This window comes from Perca fluviatilis, chromosome 22 (assembly GCF_010015445.1).
Source record: "Perca fluviatilis chromosome 22, GENO_Pfluv_1.0, whole genome shotgun sequence".
NCBI lineage: Eukaryota > Metazoa > Chordata > Actinopteri > Perciformes > Percidae > Perca > Perca fluviatilis.
In genome coordinates this window covers 23,211,331-23,225,507 of record NC_053133.1, presented here as the reverse complement: position 1 = coordinate 23,225,507, position 14,177 = coordinate 23,211,331, and the positions used below count along the sequence as shown (strand labels likewise).

The window sequence follows — 14,177 nt, the reverse complement described above, 5'->3', positions numbered from 1 at the left end:
TCCCACAGAACCAGAGAGTTTTCATATCCAGGCTGTGAAAACAGGTTGTTGTGAGTCGGCTGTGTGGTAGCCTGCTTTTGAAAATGTAATCAGAATGCATTGTTTTGCTAAATTCTATGATGACTAAGAAACATTTTTTTGCTTAATTTTTAGGGCTTTATGTGGAATGTATGTGGAAACATGCAATAATACAGTCATATATATATATATATATATATATATATATATATATATATATATATATATATATATGGCTAGATATATATATATATATATATATGGCATGGATATATATATATATATATATATATATGGCATAGATATATATATATATATATATATATATATATATATATATATGGCATAGATATATATATATATATATGGCATGGATATATATATATATATATATATATATATATGGCATAGATATATATACAGTGCCTTGCAAAGTATTCGCCTCTGAACTTTTCGACCTTTTGCCACATTTCGGCCTCAAACATAAAGATATAAAACTGTAATTTTTGTGAAGAATCAACAACAAGTGGGACACAATCATGAAGTGGAACGAAATTTATTGGATATTTCAAACCTTTTAAACAAATAAAAAACTGAAATATTGGGCGTGCAAAATTATTCAGCCCCCTTAAGTTAATACTTTGTAGCGCCACCTTTTGCTGCGATTACAGCTGTAAGTCGCTTGGGGTATGTCTCTATCAGTTTTGCACATCGAGAGACTGACATTTTTGCCCATTCCTCCTTGCAAAACAGCTCGAGCTCAGTGAGGTTGGATGGAGAGCGTTTGTGAACAGCAGTTTTCAGTTCTTTCCACAGATTCTCGATTGGATTCAGGTCTGGACTTTGACTTGGCCATTCTAACACCTGGATATGTTTATTTGTGAACCATTCCATTGTAGATTTTGCTTTATGTTTTGGATCATTGTCTTGTTGGAAGACAAATCTCAGTCCCAGTCTCAGGTCTTTTGCAGACTCCATCAGGTTTTCTTCCAGAATGGTCCTGTATTTGGCTCCATCCATCTTCCCATTATTTTAACCATCTTCCCTGTCCCTGCTGAAGAAAAGCAGGCCCAAACCATGATGCTGCCACCACCATGTTTGACAGTGGGGATGGTGTGTTCAGGGTGATGAGCTGTGTTGCTTTTAAGCCAAACATAACGTTTTGCATTGTTGCCAAAAAGTTCGATTTTGGTTTCATCTGACCACAGCACCTTCTTCCACATGTTTGGTGTGTCTCCCAGGTGGCTTTTGGCAAACTTTAAACGACACTTTTTATGGATATCTTTAAGAAATGGCTTTCTTCTTGCCACTCTTCCATAAAGGCCAGATTTGTGCAGTATACGACTGATTGTTGTCCTATGGACAGAGTCTACCACCTCAGCTGTAGATCTCTGCAGTTCATCCAGAGTGATCATGGGCCTCTTGGCTGCATCTCTGATCAGTCTTCTCATTGTATGAGCTGAAAGTTTAGAGGGACAGCCGGGTCTTCGTAGATTTGTAGTGGTCCGATACTCCTTCCATTTCAATATTATCGCTTGCACAGTGCTCCTTGGGATGTTTAAAGCTTGGGAAATCTTTTTGTATCCAAATCCGGCTTTAGACTTCTCCACAACAGTATCTCGGACCTGCCTGGTGTGTTCCTTGTTCTTCATGATGCTCTCTGCGCTTTACACGGACCTCTGAGACTATCACAGAGCAGGTGCATTTATACGGAGACTTGATTACACACAGCTGGATTCTATTTATCATCATTAGTCATTTAGGTCAACATTGGATCATTCAGAGATCCTCACTGAACTTCTGGAGAGAGTTTGCTGCACTGAAAGTAAAGGGGCTGAATAATTTTGCACGCCCACTTTTTCAGTTTTTTATTTGTTAAAAAAGTTTGAAATAGCCAATGAATTTCGTTCCACTTCATAATTGGGACCCACTTGTTGTTGATTCTTCACAAAAAATTACAGTTTTATATCTTTATGTTTGAGGCCTGAAATGTGGCAAAAGGTCGAAACGTTCAAGGGGGCCGAATACTTTCGCAAGGCACTGTATATATATATATATATATATATATATATATATATATAGAGCTTTCAAGAATCCCAGATTTCCATCTTAGTAGGGATACAGAAAAAAAAAATTGTCATTGGTAGGAAGAATTGTGTTGACAAAATTATTTTGCTCCACACCTTTTAAAAGCATAATACTGGACCATAACATCCTATCACCTTACGAAAGTGGAGGTCTTCCCCTTGCTCCTTCCTTATTTCACTCTATAGCCACGCTCAGGCTACACCTCATAGCCCTTAAATTGCCTCCTCGAGTCTTCCACTTGCCTCGCTTCCTGGCGTCTTAGTCCCTCCCACTGAGGATGTATTGGGAGACGCAAGGAAATCATGGGAGGAGAGAGAGGCAACGAGCAAATGTGTTTTAGAGGGATGAGACGTGCTTTCCTCTGAAGCATCACAAGAATTTGTCAGATGTATGGGCGGAGTTAGCAACTCCTTCAGCTGCACGGCTTCAGGAAAGGCAGCTCTCGTGCTTCCTCGGCTATAGTTCCTTGATGATCCCTCCTCTATGCTTGCTCCTCGGGGACGGCCTTCACTGAGGAGGTACAGGACAACTTCCGGTTCAGCCAAGGACAGAGAAGATCAAATAAGGGTTATGAGACGAAGCCACACACAGTCTGCACAACTGCACTATATATTTAACCCTCAGTCCATCTTCTTAAGTAAGGCTTGCACATGATCTAATTGGTGCATCTCTCTGTCAGTCAGCATACTTCTTACAACATAGTCCTTATAAGCAAAATAAACTATCACACTTGGTTAAATCTCCTCCTTGTGTGTTGTTATGGAGATCCATTCAACACTGTAATGAGTTCACTAAAGAGTTGCCTATGGTAGCCTATTGTTTTAATGCTTTATTGACATCCCAGATTTTGACCTTTAACCTGTATAAAGAGAGGTTGACGTAGACTATTTCTTCATTTTAAAAGCAGTCCAGGTTATTCTAACGTTTAGTTTTTTGGCATGGTTAAAGGGCTTTAAACACTTCATTTCTAGTTTTAAAACGAGAACAAATCTATGCAACATTTAGTCTGCAGCTCACACAGTTCTGAGCTGCTGCCCAGACTTTGAGCCACCATACATGCAGCGTTTTTTTTTTCAGTCTCTTTCCAATTGGGACAGTCAGGGAAGGTAGAAAATGGGATAGGGATAACGTATCGCTTCCTGATCTCTATCTTATATAATCACGTGTTAACAGAGAAAGAGAGGAGCCGAGGAGGAGAGGGAGATAATGGAGAGAGAGAGAGAGGTAAGGGGGAGGCCGGTCCGAGCCTGATAGCCATTGATTGATCTGGAAACCAACCAATCGGGAGCCTTTCTCGGCCTGAGTCGCCGCAGTACCCGGGCAGGATTGGAGGATGCTCTGGAGGAGAGATGCGCACACGTTCACCGGCTCGGCTCGCTCGTCCCGTCGCCCGCACACACGGAGAGAGGGAGAGTCTCGGCTCTCCGCAAGCCGTGCAGTCAAGCTCTGCCCTGGAGAAGGATGGCAGCGTTACTTTGCAACTGAAGGTAGAGGCGGAGGGAAAGAATAATGAGGGACAAACCCAAACACCTTTTTTTTGCCGTTAATCAGCTGCCGTGTGTGTTCAGGGGAGTTCACGCGGACAGGTAAGAGAGAGAAATAAGTTTGCATGGCTTTGGGCTGTTATGCGTATTAGAGTGTTAAGTTTTGCGTTTGCACCTGTGCGCGTGACAGAGGCACGGGCGTGTGCCCCCGCCTATACTGTGTTGTGGTTGACAGAGCTGGCAAATGAATAGGAGTCTTGTGCGGGAGAGCATGTGCGCGCGCTCGTAAGCGGTGAGTTTAACTGTGCGCGCATTTGTGCCCCGTGAAATTGGGCACTAACAGATAGAAGCACACAGGCGAAAAGAAGCACAGGAGTGCGCACTTTCTCTCACTCATTCTGTCGGCTATAATGAGTGGATTTGGCTCACGCGCGCGACTCCGTCTTTCCTCCTGGGGTGTTGTTGCACCCAGCGCCTCGGTGGAGTTATGAATGATAGACAGGCTGCTATGACAGAGTGGGAGTTGGAGACTATCCGATACCTCTGATGTGTGTGCCGCACCAGTGTAGCCAGACTGAAATTTACGCGCACTGCAGGAAACAGGAGTCCACTCTGACTGCAGACACTCTCTCTCTCTCCAGAAGTCGAGCTTTCTCTCTCCGCGCCAGATCCAATCTCTCTGTAGAGGGATAGTCTTTGAGTTGAAAGCCTCAGTCATAATGCATTGACAGTCGTGTGTGTAGAAAGATGCGTGAGCCAAGTGCCAGCCGCTTATAGCTGTCCCTTTTAATGTTGCATTGATTGGCTTCTGGTGAGCACAGAGGGAATTGCTTTTTTTTTTGCAAGGTGATCACCTCTCTGGTGTGTTTGCAAATGTTTAGGAAAAAGATGGCAAGTGCCATGTCATTCAGTAGCATGTTGTTGTGTGGAGGGAAAAAAAAAGCTGTGGATCTGTTTTTCCCATAATAGCTGGATAGTTTACAGAATGGCTCTACTATAGGAATCATTTGTTTGCGATGGGCTCTGACATCGATGCAGACAACGTGTAAATGTTATTTACATGTATGATCAGAAACACTGTGCAGAAGTAGAAGTTTAAATTATTTTATTTTCTTGGGGCCTAGGGGCATTGGTAGCAGTTCCAGTTTAGTCATGCGACTATAGGGCTATAATTAATTGTTATATTCATTAACACTTAATCTGTTGATTATCTTTCAGATAATTGGTTAATTGCTGAGTCTAAACCATGTCTGAAATTAGTAAAAAAAAAAAAAAATCAATCAAATGTTGCAGAATCCATTGACAATAATATAAATAGCAAAAATACACAGATTTGAGAAGCTTTATTCTTCAAATGCTTGCATTTTTGCTCAATAAATTTCTCAAAGAATATTCAGTCAGTAATTGGTAATTTTGCAACAGAATGACATACCATATGTAATATCACATATGCTTGTGTAGCATGTGCTTAAGGAATCAGCCTCAGGCCCCCTGTTGAACATCCATCCTTTCACTGGTAATTTATTCCCATGTAAAAGCCATTACTACCCACTTTTCCCACATTCGAAATGTGCAAAGATGTAACACCTGCAGTACATAATTACTGACATGAACTTTAAATTAACCATCACAACTGCTAACACATTTACAGAGGTGAGTCATGTGAAGTTGAAAGCCACAATGCCGTGTTAGCTTTGGAAGCAGTCTGACGATCATCACTTCAATAGATGTTGTTAAAGCAAACGGGGCAGCTCAATGAGTTCCAAAGAAGCCTAATAGCTGGTGCTTGAATTTGAGATTCACTGCTCATAAAAAGTAGCCTGGTTGACACCAGACCCTTCTCAGTTGTAACTGAGAGTGGGTCTGGGGAAGGTTCATTGACAGTTCATTTCTAAAGGGGCGTCACCAACGGACGCCACTCAAATGCCTCTGGGCACATTGGATAGTCCTTCAACCAATCAGGACCAACGATCCGGGTGACGCTTTTCACATCCAATATCTAACAAAAAAAATGTGATTTTGGTTTTTGGTGTCATCCCTCCACGCCCTACTTTTTCCTTGCAGGTGTTGCATATTGGAAACTTGTTATCTTCTGCACACATGCTGAAGAACGTCCAAACAGCTGACATGTTGCAGGTTAATTCATAAGGTTCCCTACGTAATGCGCAGAATAGCGCGGCACGCCCGCGTTCACACTCACGAAGCAGGTACGCCACACGGCAGAAAAGTTGCAGAAAAGAAAAGGAAAAAGAGACTGTCTCTATCCGTTGTGCAGCGCGTCCTTGAGAACTGTAACTAGTATAACTTCTGTTGTCAGTTAATTGTAGCGTTGACCTCCATGAAATCGCCATATGTCAGACTGACCTGCAGCTCGCCGGTCATGGCCGAGCACGTGAAGCACGGCTTCGGTAGCCGTCATGTTGAATGTAAACAAAAAGCTGCTCGCCGTTGCTGCACTATCGTCGTCGCGTTAAGCCCGCCTCAGCGGTTGTGATTGGTGTAAACCCCGCCACAGCGGTTGTGATTGGTGCCTCAATTTTGAGAACATTGGAAATGGGTTTGAATGGGCTCTTCGCCAGACTGACCTGCAGAGCAAATCTCAAATTTGCCGGAAGTTCATCAGGGTTTACCCAGGCTACATAAAAAGGTAATCTGGCGAGTGGAGCAGTTTGGAATTGCATGACAACATATGAAAAACTAGCCTCGTGAGACCGTCCTGATCTTGTGAGCTACAGTTTCCAATTTGGAGCCGTTCGCCAAACGAACGGGCCAATCAGCGTTGGTTTTGAGGCGGGTTTAGGTGGTGATAGACAGATGGTTTATCCAATCAGCTAACCAGTATTTTCAGCCAGCTGTAGCCCTAATTCTGTTAGCTGCTCGCTAATGCTTTTTTCTCTTGGATCCTTCTTTTGGAATATGGACCGGGAACCTGAAAGGGTGCCTTTTATTTGTAAATTCTCGTTACACAAACGGCAAATATCCTTTACCGACATGTTGCTTGCTTGCTGAGCTAACGAGCTATGCTTTGCCTGCAGCAGCAGGGGCTTGTGGTTGTATTTTCATACGCTTCGTTGATCTGATTGGTTGATTTGGCCCGTCTATCACCAACATAGGTGATAGACAGATGGTTTATCCAATCAGCTAACCAGTATTTTCACCCCTTCCCAAAAGTTCTCCAACGGAAAGTTCCCAGATGGATTTGCCGAGCAAATGCGAAGCAATCCATCTGGTGGAGTCAGGTTAATGAAAAACAGCCCATCAGCTGAACTGGCAAAAGAGACGATGACTATGTTTAAATGCAATTAATATTCTGGTTTTTGCCCTTGTTCCGAAAAAGACGATATTCTGACTAAGTGGTTTACATTGCTAATGAAAGAGAGTAGTCCACTTATATTCCCGTTTACATGCAGCCGTGCATAACAGGATTTTGGAAGTTTTCCACCAGTGGCGGACTTGTTTGACCATTCAAACACAGCCTCACACTTTTATTCCTTTAATTAACCACCTTCTTGAAAAGGTTGGCGTTGCGATGTTTGTGCCTTTATAAAAAAAACTGTTGATATCCAAGTCTTTCATAATGTTGAAAAGTAGTTGTTTTTCTCCTTTTCTTTTGGGCATGCTTCCAAACTGTTGGCTAGCTGGTTTGTGTACAACAACCATAGCAACGGAAATAGCTGACAATAAGCTGTAAACTGGCCGCAAACTGTGGTAAAAACCCCGATTGAGACCCATATTCCGGATGTGCTGTACTGTATAGATGTCCGAAGAATGCTTCTTAAACCAGAATAATACCAGCATATCCCACATCTCAAACGGAAAATGCTAAATGCGGAAAAAAGGTTTTATTCGGGATATCCAAACGGAATATGCCGTTTACATGACCTGTATCAAATTTGAAACGTTGTCTTATTCGGAATAAAAGTGGAATGTTAGTGTACATGTAAACATACTCAATGTTTAGGCTTAGAGGAACAGGAATTTATGTAAGACTCAATAGCAGCTGTGAGTAATGCTCCCTTTCATTGTTAATTGGTCTGATTTTGATAAATATGACAAAATCCAACAAGTTAGTACAGCCAAAAGAGAGGCCTTCAAATGACATAGGCAGTCTGACCAAACAAGAAATAAAAACTTCAACAAGATCAACAAAGAAAACCCTTACAAAGCTGGTAATTTTTACTTGATGAATGTTAAATTATAGAAATTGTGTTTGAGAGATTTTCTGGATAATCAGTAAATCGAATGATTAAAAGGTCCCATGACATGGTGCTCTTTGGATGCTTTCATATAGGCCTTAGTGGTCCCCTAATACTGTATCTGAAGTCTCTTTTATATAGACCTTAGTGGTCCACTAATACTGTATCTGAAGTCTCTTTTATATAGACCTTAGTGGTCCCCTAATACTGTATCTGAAGTCTCTTTTATATAGACCTTAGTGGTCCCCTAATACTGTATCTGAAGTCTCTTTTATATAGACCTTAGTGGTCCCCTAATACTGTATCTGAAGTCTCGAGGGCGGGCAAAGCAGAGCAAGGGGGTGCTCCTTATGACCTCATTTATGGCTTACGGTCAGCTCATAAGGAGCAAGATTCCAGATCGGCCCATCTGAGCTTTCATTTTCCAGCAGAATAGCAACTGTATCAAATGTATCTTGGATTTGGATATTTCAAATTGTAATGTTAAAGGTGAAGGGTGGGGGTGTGGCCTTGACCAACTGTCACTTTGCTCGTTGCCATGATGTGTCTCTCTCATGGGTGGGCCAAATTCTCTGGGTGGGCAAAGCAGAGAAAGGGGAGGTAACCATTATTTAACCTATGGGATGTTTTGATTCTTGCATTAGTGATTTGTAGGCTATCCCACTAGAATATCCCACTATACACAGGTCAGCACCTGCCTGAAAGCAATCCAGAGCAAACTACAAATATTCTAAAAGGACAAAGGTGGCCTCACTACCCTTTATTAGATACTCTTTGTTGATATAATCGTATGTGTGTTTTCCGAGCCTGTGGATGTTTTCTTTCTTGTAAAGGGCACTGAGCTAATTACACCATCATTAATCGAACTGAAGACAGCAACTCAGGAAAATGTCAGTTTTACCTACAAACAGACTCAAGTGTTTAACTATGTGTTGTCAATAACATGATAACTGCATTAAAGGTGCTGTAGGTAGGATTGTGAAGATCCAGGACTTAGCCAAACAATTTGAATGTTGACAACTTCTCAGTCCCTCCCCCCTTTCCGCTAAAGCCCAAAACAGTTGCCTAAGCCCCTCCCCCCACAAGGGAGAGCTGTGCACGATAGAGCGCGTGTGAAGAGGGGGGGAAGGGGAGGAAACCTATCTGCAGCTTGTGCGCAGGGAAGGAGGAAGGGAGGATGCTACGATATGCGTGTGTCTGAGCAGTGATTGACACGCAGTTAGATCCCCCCCGGCCCCTGGTGCATCTGAACAGGGAGCGGTGGATTTTTGCAAATCGCACTACAGACTATAGGTGGTACCGATTTTTATTTTTATTTACCTGCTTCATGTAGTTCTACTCGAACATATGGTCAGTTTCAGCAAATATGACAGAAAGTTAGTTTTATAAGGCTTACTTACTGCATCTTTAAGGCCAAAGCGTACGTGTAACTTGAATCCCTCATTTGACGCCAGTTACACAAACCCTACACTGAAGTTTGGGACAACTTAAGTGTGGACAATTGTGCAATTATCAAGTCGCTTATTTGCAGCCATCTTAAATGGTGTGAATTGCACTGCATGGTGGCAAGTTGCAACACCATAAAATAATTATTCATCAAACTTTGCTCAATTTCAGATCACACGTTAACCATTATTGTGAAAACTAGGGCTGCACCTATGATTTTCATTGTCGACTAATCTGTCGAATATTTTCTCTTTTTAATAGATTAGATGTTTGGTCTATAATATGTCAGAAAATTGTGAAAAATGTCGATCAGTATTTTCCAAACCCCAAGATGACGTCCTCAAATGTCTTGTTTTGTCCATAACTCAAGGACATTCAGTTAACTGTCAGGAGTGAAGAAACTAAAACATAGTCACATTTAATAAGCGGTAATCAGATAATGTTGAATTATTTTTCATAAAAAAAACGGTTTGGATCCTGAAAGGCTAATGTTGGAAGGTTTTTGATCAGAAGTTTGCGGGCTTGGTTATCAATGCTTAATATGGACACAGGTTCATATTAACATGGATTTAAAAGTGTACTCCACCAATTTTACAAAGATCTGTTTCTGTGGGTCTGGAGGAGTCGTAACCCTGATCATCAGGGATATCTTCTATCTTCCATTAGTGCCTAACAGAAGTCCTCCATTGCAAAGTGGAGGTGTGGACACATACTAGGGTTTAAATGTCAGGGCATCTCTGCATCTGATGCTTGGATTCCTCTCACAAGTACCCCAACATCATAGAAGTGCAATACTAAGTTGCTGGAGCACCCCTGATAATAACACATTCTCTCGATCGTGCCAAATCAATCTTAAAAGCAAGAAAGATGCATCAAGAAGTCACGGTCCATGCAGAAATGATTCACCCCAGGTTACTACAGTGTGATGGCCGCCATAGTGTTTTCAATCATATCACTAGCAGACTAGACAGGAAAAAGAACAGTGGATTATGGTTCCAACAGTGCGGTCGGAGGGCCATTCAAAAGATGAATCATGCTTTTGTCCATTAACGGTCTCTTCATAGATAGCAAACAAAGAGTGGTTGTTCACTGCCTCTGTCTGCCAACCAAGACTGGCAATGTAGGGGTTTTTGGCAAGTAAGAATTATAGCTTTGAAAAGGCAAGTGTTGAGCAGTCTTGTCAGTCATTTCATCATCTTTTAAATCCAGGATGCGACAAGGTAAACTAATCCCCTGCTTTTAATGCTGCAGTGCGATGTTATTGTGTGGTCTAAAAAGATAAATGATGGATACATTTTGTCATTCAATTTCTTATCAGACATGCTTCCCTGATGGGAATGTTTACACACACATACTCAAAAATGAGTTCTCACATTGAGCATTAAACATGCACGAAATATTGTATTTTAGATCTCTTGCACGGGTTGTTTGGAATAAATTTAAGAGACCAAAGCCTAGCGTGAGCAGGGCTGATTGAGAAGAAAAAAAAAAAAAAAAGAGTGCCACGTTGTGAAATTTCTATGATTGTTTTTGCACCATCTATCACACTGTGATTCTCTCAGATTTCAACTTTCATCTACCTGTGTTGCTGATTCAATCTACAGTAAAACAGCTTCTCAGACAATATATGACTATCAGTGTTAACGAGACATTGAATTAGACAGTTATTTATCTCTTTCTTATTCTTATTCACTCTTAGGGAATAGTATAAATGGATAAAAACTGCTGTGCCTTTGCCATTTAAGACGTTTAGATTCAATCAAAATATAAAATAGAAAAGTGGTTGACTTTCCACATTAAGAGTCACAGTGTAAAAATGACAAGTGAAAGCTTTGTTCGTAGGATCATCATCGGCACAACTTACAGAGCATGTGCTTCTAGAGGCTTAAATTGGCCTCAGACAAACAGCAATTGCCAATCAGGTAGAAGGTGTTTTCCATAAACTCATCAGCTAGGTAGATGTGGCCAAAAGGCCTACATGGCAATCATGCAGAAAGTGAGAACACCTTGGAGGCATTTGGCTTCTCATGCTTTGAGGAAAACAAACATTGAAACCTGGCTCATCAATACCATTAGGAAAGGAAAAAAACAGCATGACCTGTATGTCTAACTTGTCTTTTTCTGGCCCATCGTCATCTATCTTTTCCTTTTTTTTGATTTACTTTCCTTTAGTATTGTGGGACACAGAGCAGACTGCATCATGCTGACATTATTGCACTCTGGGTTTCTTGGTATGGGTGAAAGCAACATTAGAATGATTCATCTCCTGCTCACATTGTCAGTGACGAATGGGCAGCAAAGCGTTTCCTTAAAAAACACTCAGCACTGTGAGAGGAACTCTGAGTTTGATCGTGGCAGAATATATTTATAAGACCATGGCATTAGGGTGTTGGAATTTTGAATTTAGGAAAAACGATAGCTGTCCCTAATTGTCTAATATAAATTAACTAATACATAGTGAATGGGCTTACTAATTTTTGCGGCTTGCCTTTTCATGACATGATATAGTATTTATGTGGTTTTTCAAGACTTTAGGATATATTTATCAATATGTTTTCCATGCTAAAAAATTCTGAAAATATAAATGTGTGCTCTTCTTAACTTCCTGAAGTTAAGACTTATCCAACCATTAAAAAAAACAATGTCTTACATGTGAACAAAGTCTGCAAGACAACACTGTTTAAGTAAGCAGAAAGGCTTTGGGTTGAGTGCCATTTAGCAGTGTGAGTTAACACCTACAATCAGTTTTTGCAGGATCTTTGATACAAATGTAGACAACAAACAGCAGCAAAAGCTTCAAAGTGTGACGTAAAAGAGAAAGGAAACGCAGCTGCAGAGAGATGTAAATGAGAATATTCTGCATATTTGTCCACTGTTTCATAGGAAGAATGTTTTTGAAAACCATGAAAGTCATTTTATTGCCAACATGCTGAATAAAAAGTGAATGTACTATTCAGGGATCGGGTTTCCAACTCACATTTGTGAGTGTTTGCTCAGAGACTTTCCCTTTTTTAAATAGCTCTTTAAAATGAACTGTCATTATGTAATGGCTGCGTGTTTCTGCCTGGAATCCTCGGGGCTGCCTCAGAGTATTTTATTTTGTTCTCTGTTCAAAAGCATCAGGGTGGAGGGTATGCCTTTCGGTCACATTCGGTAGGTTTCAGCTTCTTCAAGGGAAAGCCTGTGTTTTATTCACCTGGGCACATCCTTTATCTTACTTATCCCCCTCTAGATTTACATTCTAAGCTTTAGGCATTGCACTAACACGTTTATACTCAACAGTGTACACAAAATAAACTGGTAGACTTTTGGCATCTTGCTCAGGGAGATTAGCAGAATCTAACCGTGCTAGTAAAAAATGGTTCAGTGTTTTCTCTATAATTGTAATGGCCCACCATGCCTCGCCAGGCCAAAAACAACACCAAATATCCACCGTGTTTCCCCTATATTCATTCTGCAGCTGCGCAGTGCCATGAACTGCAGCGATGGATTGCTGGGAGTCACTGAATGAGACAACTGTCGGTGGTTAGTTCACGTCTGTAACAGCAGGACAGTCAAGTGTGTTATCTAAACGGGAGCGTGCCTATGTTCCCACAGCCCTATGTTCCCACATAATTACCACTAATTTCAAAATTAGGCCCTATGTTCCCACAGTTCTCACATTTCTAATATTTTTTCCCAAAATTAGGCCCTATGTTACCACATTTACTTTTTCATAAATTTGTACCAGATTGTATCCCCCTAACCCTAACCCCTAACCCTAAAATATTTTGTGGGAGGATAGGTCTTAAATTAAAGGGAAATGTAGGAACACCATACCTCATTTTTAAAATGACGTAGGGCCTAATTTTAAGAAAAATCTTAGAAATGTGGGAACATAGGGCTGTGGGAAAGCACGTATGCTTTGGCCTTAAAGATGCAGTAGGTAAGCCTTATAAAACTAACTTTCTGTCATATTTGCTGAAACTGACCCTGTGTTCCAGTAGAACTACATGAAGCAGGTCATTTAAAAAAAATCTGGTTCCTCTGGTACCACCTACAGCCTGTAGTGCGATTTGCAAAAATCCACCGCTCCCTGTTCAGATGCACCAATCAGGGCCAGGGGGGGTGTCTAACTGCGTGCCAATCACTGCTGAGGCACACGCATATCATAGCGTCCTCCCCTCCCCCTTCCCTGCGCATGAGCTGCAGATTCCTCCCCTTCCCCCCTCTTCACACGTGCTCTATCGTGCACAGCTCTCCCTTGTGGGGGGAGGGGCTTAGGAGACTGTTTTGGGCTTTAGCGGAAAGGGGGGAGGGACTGAGAAGTTGTCGATGTTCAAATTTTTTGGCTAAGTCTTGGATCTTTGCAATCCTACCTACGGCACCTTTAAGTCTGAAATTGTTTTGTCTTGGATTTGGCCTACTCTTGTGTGCAGGGGGGTCTCATCAGCGTGCTCCCTGTTTCAGCTTAGCATGCTGCTTGGTTGATCCAGGGAGCATCATTAGAACAGAGCCTTCATCGCCAAGTATAACTGTATTTCCATTTGTTGCAATAAATGGTTACATCTATAACGATAACGTCAGTAACGTTAGCCTGCCGGTATTGTCGCATTGCCAGACCTATCACCACAGCAATGACAGATTCGGTGGTTTTAGTTGCGCTACACCAGAGAATATGCCCTTGTTGTTTCCCTTCAAGTTTGCTGGCAGTGATGTATTGGAGCGTTTAATGTGGAGCGAGCACTGCGCCGGATGTGTTAGCATCTCAATAATGGAGTTGTACAATAAATCTTTTTTTTTTATTTTTATCATCATCGCAATATTAACTGCCGCAGTAAACACATCGCGAAAGCCTGCCACATATCGCAAAGCCACTCACAAAATATCAGTAGAAAACTGCACTTTAAATGTAACTGTCATTCTTTTTTTAGTGGGGCCTTTTTATGTTTAATTCAATGTTCAG

The 14,177-nt window shown here is 41.4% G+C and overlaps 1 protein-coding gene across 3 annotated transcripts in view; it reads left to right on the top strand.

The window, feature by feature from the left end:
- LOC120552656 (cadherin-18) overlaps positions 1–14,177 on the top strand; it is a 179,392-nt gene that overhangs the window by 82,528 nt on the left and 82,687 nt on the right. The window contains exon 1 of one of the 3 annotated variants that reach the window (XM_039790843.1): positions 3,454–3,692. The exons of 1 other annotated variant lie outside the window; for it this stretch is intronic. The gene's annotated coding sequence lies outside the window, so the exon portion shown is untranslated. Of the gene's footprint in view, positions 1–3,453; positions 3,693–5,225; positions 5,244–14,177 lie in introns of those variants that run through there. One more of the 3 variants, XM_039790845.1, reaches the window with a different exon arrangement.